The following is a 13,825-nucleotide window of genomic DNA, read 5'->3' on the forward strand; positions in this document are numbered from 1 at the left end:
TAATTTTTCAGTATTTCTTTTATGGTCCATTAGTTCACTCTGTTTATTTTCATTTTGAGACCTTCAGAGGGAATTGATTACTTCATTTACATCTTTTTGAAGAGTGATGAGAAAGTGGGTGGGAGACTAAAAGGAAGTGCAAGGCCAACAACACTCCGACAAATTGATTAAAGTGGAGCAAAATAGGGTTGTCCATGATTAAGAGATTTAAAAAAAAATAACCATTACTGAGCTGTTATATTCCCAACTGATCTTGATTTACTTTTTGGTATGATTACGTGCCATAGAAGCATATGACCGCTGCAGCAAATCATTGACCTTAGCGGTGATGATCTCATATATAACACCTGACCTCTGAGCACAGTGATTGGCTGCAGCCAGGGGTGGATTAAGGGTAGCCAGGGCCCCGGCCTGTTCAGACTCTGTGGGCCTCCCGGTCATGTGAAGGGGTCCGGAAAGTCTCTAGTTTTCATGACGCATACAGTGCATCAAGGGGCGGGAAGGGGTTAAATACTGAGGTAAAAAACTCAGCAAATACACAACATGTGCACGAGGCCTCACAAATACTGAGGTAAAAAACACCAAATACTCAGTGTGTCCATGAGGCCTCACAAATACTGAGCAAAAAACTCACCAAATACTCAGCGTGTGCACGAGGCCTTACAAATACTGGAAGGCTTCCACCCAACATCTAGTCCTGACTCACCTGTACCTAACATCGAAACCAGCTAATAGTCAGCAATCACCTGCTGACCTGGACCCATGACCTGTCAGACAAATTACCTCACATGAGTCACACAGAGGCTTCTGCTTCATGAACTTTCCCAGATAGAAGAAGCAGCCTACGATGTGCAGCCTGTGGCCGGATACACAGGAAGAGACGCTCCTCTCACAGGCTGTGCCCAACACGGCAGCAGAGGGGTTAACGCCACAGACAAGTCACCGTCTTCTCACACACTGGACACGAGGCTGCATCTGGCGACGAACAAGCGAACAGTGCGCAATGTTAGTCATGTCCTAGATGTTCAGCATGTGGAGGACCAAGGGGGGACAAAAAAGACCTCAGGATTGGAACAGGAGCATGGGAAAGTGGACGGCGGTCGGAGGGGCAGGGTTTATATAGGGGTCGGAGTAAATTCTATATTATATATATATATATATATATATATACAGTCATATGTAAAAGTTTGGGCACCCCTATTAATGTTAACCTTTTTTCTTTATAACAATTTTGGTTTTTGCAACAGCTATTTCAGTTTCATATATCTAATAACTGATGGACTCAGTAATATTTCTGGATTCAAATGAGGTTTATTGTACTAACAGAAAATGTGCAGTCTGAATTTAAACAAAATTTGACCGGTGCAAAAGTATGGGCACCCTTATCATTTTCTTGATTTGAACACTCCTAACTACTTTTTACTGACTTCCTGAAGCACTAAATTGGTTTTGTAACCTCATTGAGCTTTGAACTTCATAGCCAGGTATATCAAATCATGAGAAAAGGTATTTAAAGTGGCCACTTGCAAGTAGTTCTCCTATTTGATTCTTCTATGAAGAGTGGCATCATGGGCTCCTCAAAACAACTCTCATATGATCTGAAAACAAAGATTATTCAACATAGCTTTTCAGGGGAAGGATACAAAAAGTTGTCTCAGAGATTTAACCTGTCAGTTTCCACTGTGAGGAACATAGTTAGGAAATGGAAGAACACAGGTACAGTTCTTGTTAAGCCCAGAAGTGGCAGGCCAAGAAAAATATCAGAAAGGCAGAGAAGAAGAATGGTGAGAACAGTCAAGGACAATCCACAGACCACCTCCAAAGACCTGCAGCATCATCTTGCTGCAGATGGTGTCACTGTGCATCGGTCAACAATACAGCGCATGCATAACGCCTTTTTGTATGACCAAACAACTCAATCTTTGTTTCATCAGTCCACAGGACCTTCTTCCAAAATGTAACTGGCTTGTCCTAATGTGCTTTTGCATACCTCAGGCGACTCTGTTTGTGGCGTGCTTGCAGAAACGGCTTCTTTCGCATCACTCTCCCATACAGCTTCTCCTTGTGCAAAGTGCGCTGTATTGTTGACCGATGCACAGTGACACCATCTGCAGCAAGATGATGCTGCAGGCCTTTGGAGGTGGTCTGTGGATTGTCCTTGACTGTTCTCACCATTCTTCTTCTCTGCCTTTCTGATATTTTTCTTGGCCTGCCACTTCTGGGCTTAACAAGAACTGTACCTGTGTTCTTCCATTTCCTAACTATGTTCCTCACAGTGGAAACTGACAGGTTAAATCTCTGAGACAACTTTTTGTATCCTTCCCCTGAAAAGCTATGTTGAATAATCTTTGTTTTCAGATCATTTGAGAGTTGATTTGAGGAGCCCATGATGCCACTCTTCATAGGAGAATCAAATAGGAGAACTACTTGCAAGTGGCCACTTTAAATACCTTTTCTCATGATTTGATATACCTGGCTATGAAGTTCAAAGCTCAATGAGGTTACAAAACCAATTTAGTGCTTCAGGAAGTCAGTAAAAAGTAGTTAGGAGTGTTCAAATCAAGAAAATGATAAGGGTGCCCATACTTTTGCACCGGTCAAATTTTGTTTAAATGCAGATTGCACATTTTCTGTTTGTACAATAAACCTCATTTGAATCCAGAAATATAACTGAGTCCATCAGTTATTAGATATATGAAACTGAAATAGCTGTTGCAAAAACCAAAATTGTTATAAAGAAAAAAGGTTAACATTAATAGGGGTACCCAAACTTTTACATATGACTGTATATACACATATTACTACATGCGGGCAGCGCACACATGCACAATCCTCAGGTTGTATAACTTTCAACTGGTCAAAATATTTCTCTCATTAGGCCAAGAAAGAAATGTGGCAGGAATAAAGTAGACCTCATAGTAACTTATGTGTGAGGCAGAGGTAACAAGACCCGCCATCTCATGCCCACCTTACTAGAGGTGCCCACTGCCCACATATAACAAAGTTGATGGAAACAAATGACTTCCACTATGATGATTGGTTACCGGCCGTAAGTGTACGAACACCTACCAAGAGAAAGGGTTAAATTCTGGCTACAATGTAACAATGTTACGACCCCTCAGTGTCACTGGCTACTACTGACCCCAGGACCTCCCCACCACTCACTATGGAGATGACTGGACTCCCTGTATAATGCTATTCCACACTGAGGTACCTCCATAACTCGGCTGAGATACACCCTAGAAGTATCCCAGCCTGAAGTGAGTGAACTTGCAGCTACCGCCCCCCTGAGCAGCACGGAGCAGCCAGGTTTTACCTGCACCCGGGCGGCCCCAGGGACTGACTCATCCTGCTGTACACTGGATCCCTCTGCACAGCCCTGGCCTTGCGCTGCGCACAGAGGTGGGGATCCCTCCTGCACGCCCCTCTCCGTGCCAGTCCAGGAGCAGCAGAGATTGCAGGGGGCAGAGAGTTTGGCAGCAGGAAGAGATTTTCTGTATTACTGAGCCTATGATGATGATCTCCGGCTGCGGAGAGGACATGTATGACAGCTAGTCCTGGCCGCCGCTTGCTGTCATCTCTGCGCTGCTGCTCGATCACACAAAACTAGACCAGGAAACAAGTAGAGAGTTAGGCTATGTGCACATGTGCGGATTTTTCGCAGAATTTTCCTCGGCAATTCCGCAACTCCCTGCTGCAGGAAATACGCAAAAAATTTGTATGCCGATGACAGGTTGGTCACTCTCGCCAAACATAGTGTTTGACAAGTGTGACCAACTTTTTTACTATTGAGGCTGCCTATGCATCATCAGTAGTAAAAAATATATAATGTTAAAAATAATAATTAAAAAAAAATCGTGATATTCTCACCTTCCGACGTCCCCCGCAGCGTTCCCGATCATCGCGATGCTCCCGGCAGCTCCCGGTCCCAGTGATGCCTTGCGCAACAATGACCTCTGATGACGTAGCATCACGCGAGACCCCTACGTCATCACAGGTCATTGTCGCGCAAGGCATCACTGGGAACGGGAGCTGCCGGGAGCATCGCTGAGGCCTGGGGACGCCGGAAGGTGAGAATATCAATGATTTTTTATTTTAATTCTTTTTTTTTACCAGGGATATGGTACCCAGAACCTGGAGGACAGTCTCCTCTCCTCCAGACCCTGGGTACCATCCGCACATTTTCCGCAAAAAAATGAGCCTACTGCGTATTTTTCCACGATGCGATTTAGCTACCGAAAAATACGCAGCCTTAGCACAGCATGGGCAGAATGCCATTGAATACAATGGGTTGCTTATTTTATGCATTTAGTTTTCGCAGCAAAAAAATGCGGCAAAAACGCATAAAATACGCGGGAATTTCAGATGTGTGCACACAGCCTAAAGAAACATTAGGCAGCCACTCCCCGCCTGCTCACTGCCTCTTCCCCTCTCATAGCTCCTCCTGGTAACTGTCTGCACCCATGGCCCTGCTGTTATTTGCCGGGGCTTACATGAGGGGACATAGGACATCCATTATACTTTGTGCACTCCAGCTGACTTTCTGCCACAGCTGACAGGACACAGCGAGGCTAATGGCTGCCACCAATTGCAGGAGCCCAGGGGCGGACCCTGCACCTCAGCAGGGCGCAGACAAGGTGTCCATCGGTGCCTAGGTGAGTGCATGTGCTGCGTGGCCACGGTTGCCACTGCTCTCTCCATACCTCCTGCATGCACACTTTTCGGGGTGCCCGGCACAGAGCTGCCAACCTAATGGGCAGCTGTCTTCAGCCCTGGGAGCCCGAACGTGTCCGGAGCAATGCACCAGTGCAGCCCTTGCATCCTGCACTGGTCAGAGGGTGAGAGGTGTGCACCCGACCTGGGGGTGCACCGACCACGGGTACTCACCGTACACCTCGTACACACACGGCTCCTCTCCGTACACACGCGGCTCCGCTCCGTACACCTCGTACACACGCGGCTCCTCTCCGTACACCTCGCACACACGTGGCTCCTCTTCGTACACCTTGTACACGCACGGTACACCTCATACACACTGCTCCTCTCCGTACACCTTGTACACACGCGGCTCCCCTCCGTACACCTCATACACACACGGCTCCCCTCCGTACACCTCATACACACACGGCTCCCCTCCGTACACCTCATACACACGTGGCTCCGCTCCGTACACCTCGTACACACACGGCTCCGCTCCGTACACCTCGTACACACACGGCTCCCCTCCGTACACCTCGTACACACACGGCTCCGCTCCGTACACCTCGTACACACGCGGCTCCCCTCCGTACACCTCGTACACACGCGGCTCCCCTCCGTACACCTCGTACACACGCGGCTCCGCTCCGTACACCTCGTACACACGCGGCTCCGCTCCGTACACCTCGTACACACGCGGCTCCGCTCCGTACACCTCGTACACACGCGGCTCCGCTCCGTACACCTCGTACACACGCGGCTCCGCTCCGTACACCTCGTACACACGCGGCTCCGCTCCGTACACCTCGTACACACGCGGCTCCGCTCCGTACACCTCGTACACACGCGGCTCCGCTCCGTACACCTCGTACACACGCGGCTCCGCTCCGTACACCTCGTACACACGCGGCTCCGCTCCGTACACCTCCTACACACGCGGCTCCGCTCCGTACACCTCGTACACACACGGCTCCCCTCCGTACACCTCGTACACACACGGCTCTGCTCCGTACACCTCGTACACACACGGCTCCGCTCCGTACACCTCGTACACACACGGCTCCCCTCCGTACACCTCATACACACACGGCTCTGCTCCGTACACCTCGTACACACACGGCTCCGCTCCGTACACCTCGTACACACACGGCTCCCCTCCGTACACCTCATACACACACGGCTCTGCTCCGTACACCTCGTACACACACGGCTCCGCTCCGTACACCTCGTACACACACGGCTCCCCTCCGTACAGCTCATACACACACGGCTCCGCTCCGTACACCTCGTACACACACGGCTCCGCTCCGTACACCTCGTACACACACGGCTCAGCTCCGTACACCTCGTACACACACGGCTCAGCTCCGTACACCTCGTACACACACGGCTCCGCTCCGTACACCTCGTACACACACGGCTCAGCTCCGTACACCTCGTACACACACGGCTCCGCTCCGTACACCTCGTACACACACAGCTCCGCTCCGTACACCTCGTACACACACGGCTCAGCTCCGTACACCTCGTGCACACACATCTCCGCTCCGTACACCTCGGACACAAACTGCTCCGCTCCGTACACCTCATACACACACGGCTCTGCTACGTCCAAAATTGTACACACATAGCTCTGCTACACCCACCCTGTAAACCTCTCCTTACCTCACACAGAAACTTCCCTCATCCAGCACCATGATGATGATCAGCACAGCAGAGTTCTGCACACAACGAGGCCTCTGATCATGTGACCCCTGACTCCTCCCCTCCTGTGACCTCATCACAGGTCCCTGTGCTTACAGAAGATTTCAGCCTGCGCCCCTGCCTGTCATCATGGTGTGGTCACTGAGGTCCCGGTCCGGTGGGGCTGAGAGTGGGAAGCTGGACAGAGATGGAGGGAGAGAGGAGGATGGCAGCCGATGCTGGAGGAGGGAGAGATGGAGAGATCGAGAGGGGGAGGAGGCAGCACAGGCATCGGGAGCGGAGGAGCCGGCTGTATGGAGCAGCTGAGAGGAGGGGGCAGCCGGGACAGAGGACGGACCCGAGCAACCTCCACAGCTGGACGGACAGCTCCAGAGTCCAGACCAGTGGTGGATTATAATTGGGCAATTGATCCTGGGCTGGTGGGCCCCCCCTCACCACTGGGCCCTGGGCTACCGCCCAGATTGACCTCATTATAATCCGCCACTGGCTGCAGCAATCATTTGGCGATACAGCATATCATCGCCCAGGAAAACTAAAAAAAGACAGAAAAGGCCACTGAAGCATCAGAAATTTAAGGCTATGTTCACGTAAGATTGTGGGACATTTTTTGGAGTGGATCCATTTGAAAATAGTCCTCAAGGACCACTTCAAAAACTACTTGGAAAATTCTTCTTATTTATTGCTACAGGAAATCCAATTTGTGGTTCACGTGAAGAGTTTTTTGATCAACTTGTTTTTCTGAAGAGGTTTTGAAAAACGTCTGGTGAAAAAAAAGTCACTTCTTTAAAGTGTCTTGATGGAATCCTCTCCATGCTAGGCACTGTCCAATCATAATGATGAAAATAAAACTCTTCAAAACTGCTTTAGGAAACACTTCAAGAAAAACTCTCCAAAAATACCCCAGAAAAGGAAAGTTTCCTGAAATGATTTCCCCTTGAAAAGCTTTCTGTTTTTGAAAAACTCCATTTGAACATAGCCTTAGACTATTTGCACACAGTGATTTTTGAGTTTTTTAGGCAGAAACCGCTTCATAAAGCTCTCCTGTATTGGGGATATTTTGGAGAACCTTTTCTTTTTCTGAAAGGAAGAGGACTAAAACAGTTTGCATATTTCCCAGAGGAGCATTGTGGCATCTCCGCATCTCTTCTTGGATATTGGTCAGACGTCTCTCACACAGCCAAACCAGTCCTCACACTTTGCACGGATGAGGGGCAGTACCCCAAAACACAGTGTCTACAAATTGAGATTCTGGTTTAGCTTTTATCCTAAGTCATGTGACAAGGCTCATTAAAGGGTAGACATTGACTTTTAGGATTGCTACTTCCAATAGGTGGCACTAGAGTTCTAGAGACAATTTGCATATTTCCACGAGGAGCATTGCGACTTTAAGTCTCCTCATCTCAGCATGCTTAGCATGTCAATCTCTGCAAGGAGAAGCAATACTTCTTGGATATCTTTTTCTGAAACAATTTTGAAGAGTTGTGTCTGTGAAGAGTTTTTTGCAGTCTTCTAATTGGACATAGTGCCTAGATTGGATAGGTTTCCTTCAGGATCCTCTTCAAAGAAGTTATATGCACGTTTTTTTTCTACCAGATGCGCTGGCTTACGCTGATGTCAGAAAGGTGAAGTTCATTGGCTGTGAACTCAGAAGACCTGTCTGATGGCACTGCAAGCAGGGGAACTTTCTCACGCTCACAGTGCCCTGAAACATGGACTATGAGATCATAGGGAGACACTGAGCACATGCTGCTCAATGTCTCTGCTGGATGACAGGCAGTATGGTCGCATCATGCAGCCTGCCATCTAGATGTAGCAGAATTAGACCTGTCGTGGGACAAATGGATTATCATCTCTGCAGAAAGGTGAGGAATATTGTTGTTTTTTATTCAACTCTTTTGCAGATGACAAGGGCGTCAGTGGTATGGGCAAGGTCCTAAGTATGGTTTAATTAAGATTCATTAAAGGAATCTGTGTCTTTAGAGATGTGCCTTTTCTGGGGTAGCAGAGAGCTGATGTTTTTAGCCTTGGGGAGCCAGTATCCATGGCCCCTTCCTAGGCTATTAATATAGACTTTGCTGGTTATTAATTATAAGGGGACCCTTCATAATTTTTTTAGGGTCCCCCATTTTAATAGCCAATAAAGGCTAAGTATACAGTTGTGAGCTGATATTAATAGCCTGGGAAGCTCCATGGGTATGACCCCCTTCCCAGACTATAAACATTGGCCCCCAGCCTTCGGCTTTCCCTCTGCTGGTTACGAAAATTACGCGGGAGCCTGTGGAATTTTTTTACAGAAAAATATCTTTTATTAATTAAATACATGTACAGTAAGCTGTACACACACACTGTACTAATTGCATTTGTCACTGACATCTATATATGTACTTATTCTGTATGTATTTACTGTATGTAATCCATCTCTCCTATCCTGTCGGCTCCTGCTGTGATTTTACACTACACGGCTGCTGAATTGCCGGCTTTTCTTCTATCTATCTTTCTATGTAATATATATATACTGTATGTGTGTCACTGACATTTATATATCTATGTATTCTATGTGTATATATCTATTCTCTCTATTCTTTTCTAACCTGTCAGTGTGATTTTACATTACGCGGCACATGAATTGACGGCTTTTCATTGGACACCGGTGTGTAAAAATTGGACAGCACTCGCATGGTCCGAGTGCTTATCGATTTTTTTCTCACACGCACAGGCTTGCATTGGCGAGTCTCAGTGACAATCACAGCATGCTGTGATTTTACACGCCCGCCAAATACTCGTAGATAATAAACGGTGATGTGAGCTGCCCCATAAATTAACACTGGGCCGAGTGCTACGCGGTGTTTTCTTGCATAGCACTCGCCTATATTCTACGGTAGTGTGACTCCAGCCTTATTCCACTTTCTGGATTTACATATTGACAGGTTAATGTCACATTTTACATATCAACTTGAGAATCCACAGATTTCACTTCAATCTGTGCATGCTGTGTGTTTTTTTTAAGTAATTTCCCCATACGATCACGGCGGTTTAGCTAAGCTGAAACACTTGTTTTCATTACTGCCACTGCCATGATCATCGGCACGAGTGGACAGCAGGTATGTAATCAAGTAGAGGATTGTGATTAAGACAGAGAGGAGGGGATGTTAGTGTTTTATTTAAGAAATCATCAGCACTGAAGTGCGTCACCATATATTTCTTCCTGTCAAACTGGCAAAATATGTTTTACCAATCATAGTGAGGATTGATCGTGCTTGCATAAGGTTTTATTTGAGCATGCTTGAGTGCTAATAGAGTATTTTCTGCGTCCTCTGATACCATGTTTGAGTTGCCATAGCTCCATGTCTCACTGCTGTTGGACAGCCGCAACACATGTAGGCCTTACCTGTTTGTTGAAGTGAAGTCCAGAGCTGGTATCCAATTTAGTCCTGGGTCACACATGCGAGAAACTCTCACGAGTCTCGCATCTTAATACCCAGCACTGGAATTGGGACTGGAATTAGGGAACACTGCACTAGGAGATCCAGCATATGAAAAGCCAACTGTGTAATATATCATTTTCCCTATTGGGGTGCTGCAGTGAATTTGAACACTTTCTTCTAAGTTCACCTCCTTGCAATTTTTGAACACCTGTTTCCAATTTGTTGAACACCTCCTTCCAAGTTGTTGAACACCTTCTAAATTCTTGAACACCTTTTTCTAAGTTCTTGAACACCTTCTTCTAAATTCTTGACTTCTAAGTTCTTGACTTCTAAGTTCTTGAACACAACCTTCTAAGTTCTTGAACACCCTCTTCTAAGTTCTTGACTTCTAAGTTCTTGAACACAACCTTCTAAGTTCTTGAACACCTTTTAAGTTGTCCTACAGATTTCGTTGAAGAAGCCTTCTAAAAAAAGGCAATGTACTCAATAGACAACCCTTCTAAAGGAAAAATTAGCAAAGCAACAGAGATGCATTTGCTATCAGCCATGTTCTCCTGACAAATGCTTACTTTCTGGTATAGATGCAATGGGAAAATCCTTCTACTCATTAATACGACCATAGTGAACCAATGTATACCAGTATTGTAGTAATATTTTACTTGTAAGGAAATTTTTCCAAAACAGAGCCCCTCTCCTAATCCCAGTACATAACCCTTCAACCTTGCTTTTTCTATCTATTATGATACAGAGGGACCTTTTTCAGCTTGACTGATTTGCTTGAATTCAAATGGGAAATTCAATTTGCAATGAATTTATTTGATATGAATTGAATGTGCCCCGGTTTATTATGCTCCGAGGTGTCTCCAGATGACACAGTGTAATAAATGGCCGGGTTAAAAATTTAAAAATATTATTCTCATCTTGATTTAGAGGCAATAAAATACACTGAACAAAAACGTAGAGATGAGGGAATTGATTTGCAGTTTACAGTTTGGATCTTCCTCAATTGGAATATTTTTTTTTAATTCAATTAGCTCAAATCTAACCACAGTTCCCCTCCTGGTTCTGTCTTCTCTTCAGTCTTCACTCTTCAGTGCTTTTGGTGCTGTCTTGGTCGCATGTGACTTTATGATGTGCATCGGCCCACGGTATAATGAAATCGTATGTGGCCCAGTCAGTACCTGTAACGGCAGCGTTCGTGCCCGCCGCCGTTCCCCTAGCACCGGGTCCCCCCGTGGCTGCTTCTTACCCGGCCCGTCACGTGCCGCCGCCTCCTCTTCTCTCCAGCTCACACATGCCTCCCTCCTCCTCCTGCTCACCAGCGCCTCGCCTCCCTGGTCTCCCGACTGCTGCTGGCCCGCACATGCGCATTAGGTCGCGGAAGCAAGGCCGTCGGGTTGTTTAACCCTGCGGTGGGCGGCGGCCGATAAGGGGAAGACGCCTGATTATTGTGTGTGTCTACCTGCTCTAATTTGGCCGCCTATAGCTTGTCTATAGGTCTTCCTTGTCTCGTGTTTTGTCCCAGTACCAGTCTTGTTGTCCTGCCTTCCTGCCCGTCCTCTGTCCTGTCTGTCCGGGTGCCACTGCCTACGTTCCCCGGCTCCCCTGTCTCTGTTCCGTCCCCCAGTGTCTGCTCTGTTCCCTGTCCTGTACTCCTGCCACTGCCTGTCAGTCGTCCGTGCTGCCTCCTCCCACTTCCTGCACTGAGTCCTGTTCCTTGGTAAGCCTTTTCTGCCTGTAGTCTTTCCAGTCCCTCGAGCCGTCCCTCTTGGTTCCAGCTGTCGCGGTGTCTGACCCCCCGTGGACCTGCCCCTAACGGTCCCTGTATAGGGGTCGGTTCCACCTGGTGCGCTCGTCCCGGGGGCCTCAGTTCCGCGACCCAGAGGGTCCACTCTCGGACGCAGTCCATACCCCTGAAGCGTCACAGTATAATCAGGCCATGGACCCCGCTGGAGCCGCGGCCGCTACACAAAAAGAATAACTTTTTTTATGGGAAAACCAAACCCGCATAATGTCCTTCATGAAGTCCATGGACACCCGGCTTTCCGCCCTTCAAACTGCCGACCCTGGGCTTGCTCCCATATTAGCAGGTCTCCAGCAGGAGCTAGCGTAGCAGCGCGACGCCCAGTCCCACATCTTAAACTACATGGTGTCCGTCAATGACCGCCTACTGTCCCTACAGTCCTCGGCGGCTGCCTCGGCCCAACCCCGGGACCCAGCATCTCACCCCCCACCTCGCCTGGGAAAGCCCCCCAGGTATAGCGGGGATCCTAAGCTTTGCCAGGGCTTCTTGAACCAGTGCAGACTGCACTTTGAGCTGTTACCCCAGCAATACCCCTCTGACCGTGCCAAGGTGGCGTTTATCGTGTCCCACCTTGAAGGAGAGGCTTTGGCCTGGGTGAATCCTTTGTGGGAGAGGGATGATCCTGTGGTCTCTAGTATTCAAAATTTTCTTGACACGTTCCGCAAGGTGTTTAACGAGCCTGGACGGTTGGCTTCTACTTCTGAAGCTCTGTTTAACCTATGTCAGGGTTCGCTCACCGTGGGACAGTACGCCATCCGCTTCTGGACACTGTCTTTGGAACTTGGGTGGAATAATGAGGCCCTGGTGGGAGCCTTCTGGAGGGGCCTTTCTGGCAAAATAAAGGACGAGCTTGCTGGTCGGGATACCCCCACCACTCTAGAGGACCTCATATCCCTGGCCACCCGTATTGATCTCCGGTTCCTAGAACGTTCTTGCGAAGCAGCCAAGGAGAAGAGACCCTTTAGGCTCTATCAAGCCCCTATTCCACATTCCTCAGCACCCTCTTCCAGTTCCGCCCCTGAGCCCATGCAGATTGACCGTGTAAGATTGTCTGAGCAACGGCGCAGGGAGAGGATGACGAAGGGCCTTTGTTTGTATTGCGGCGGAGCCAATCATTTTCTGCGGACCTGTCCTGTGAGACCGGGAAACGCTTCCACCTAGGCCAGGTAAGAGAGGCCTCCCTAGGTGACCCTAATTCCTCTCTGCCCCTTACCATTTCTGCTTTGATTATGCTAGGTCGGGAGCGTAGATCTGTGGAGGCGTATGTGGACTCGGGTGCGGCTGGTAATTTCATTCGGCTAGAGGAGGTGGACAAGTTCCAGATTCCGGTGGTTGCCTTGGAAAACCCACGTGCGATTTCTTCTGTGGATGGCAGACCACTTCCGGAACTTATCACCATGGTTACTGCCGAAGTGGAATTCCGAGTGGGAGCTCTTCATCTGGAGAAGATAGCTTTCTATGTCCTGCCCAACTTGTCTCACGCCGTTCTCCTTGGATTACCCTGGCTCAGGTTGCATGAACCGGTTCTGGACTGGCGCTCTGGGGAGATTCTGCGCTGGGGTCATACTTGCCAGGAAAGCTGCCTGTTGTCGGTGGTCCGTCCGCACCCGCCTCAGGAGCCAGTCGACCTTTCAGGACTCCCGGCTCCGTATCACGCGTATGCCGATGTCTTCAGTAAGAAGGAAGCAGATTCCTTGCCGCCACACCGGTTTTTTGACTGTCCCATTGAGTTGATTCCAGGAGCCACCCCCCCCTAGGGGGAGAACGTACCCTGTCCCCAGCAGAAACCTCGGCCATGACAGAGTACATTCAGGAAAATTTGGCCAAGGGTTTCATTCGAAAATCTTTTTCTCCTGCTGGCGCGGGTTTTTTCCTTGTCCGGAAGAAAGACGGATCCCTCAGGCCATGCATTTATTATCGAGGGCTGAACAATATCACTGTTAAAAATCGGTATCCTCTTCCGTTGATCCCAGAGCTCTTCGACCAGCTGAGGGGGGCCCGGCTCTTTACCAAACTGGATCTGCGAGGAGCCTATAATTTGATCCGAATCCGCACTGGGGACGAGTGGAAAACGGCTTTCAATACTCGAGATGGCCATTATGAATATTTGGTCATGCCATTTGGACTCTGCAATGCTCCGGCAGTGTTTCAGGAATTCATCAACGAGGTTTTTCGGGATTTACTGTACTCCTGT

General features: G+C 48.4%; 1 protein-coding gene across 1 annotated transcript in view; it reads left to right on the forward strand.

Annotated features, from left to right (window-relative positions):
- Positions 1-13,825, forward strand: part of ADAM12 (ADAM metallopeptidase domain 12) — a 771,113-nt gene that overhangs the window by 537,439 nt on the left and 219,849 nt on the right. The gene's annotated exons all lie outside the window — the stretch shown is intronic.

This window comes from Dendrobates tinctorius, unplaced genomic scaffold (assembly GCF_039654945.1).
Source record: "Dendrobates tinctorius isolate UK_male_01 unplaced genomic scaffold, ASM3965494v1 ptg000196l, whole genome shotgun sequence".
NCBI classification, from domain to species: Eukaryota; Metazoa; Chordata; class Amphibia; order Anura; family Dendrobatidae; genus Dendrobates; species Dendrobates tinctorius.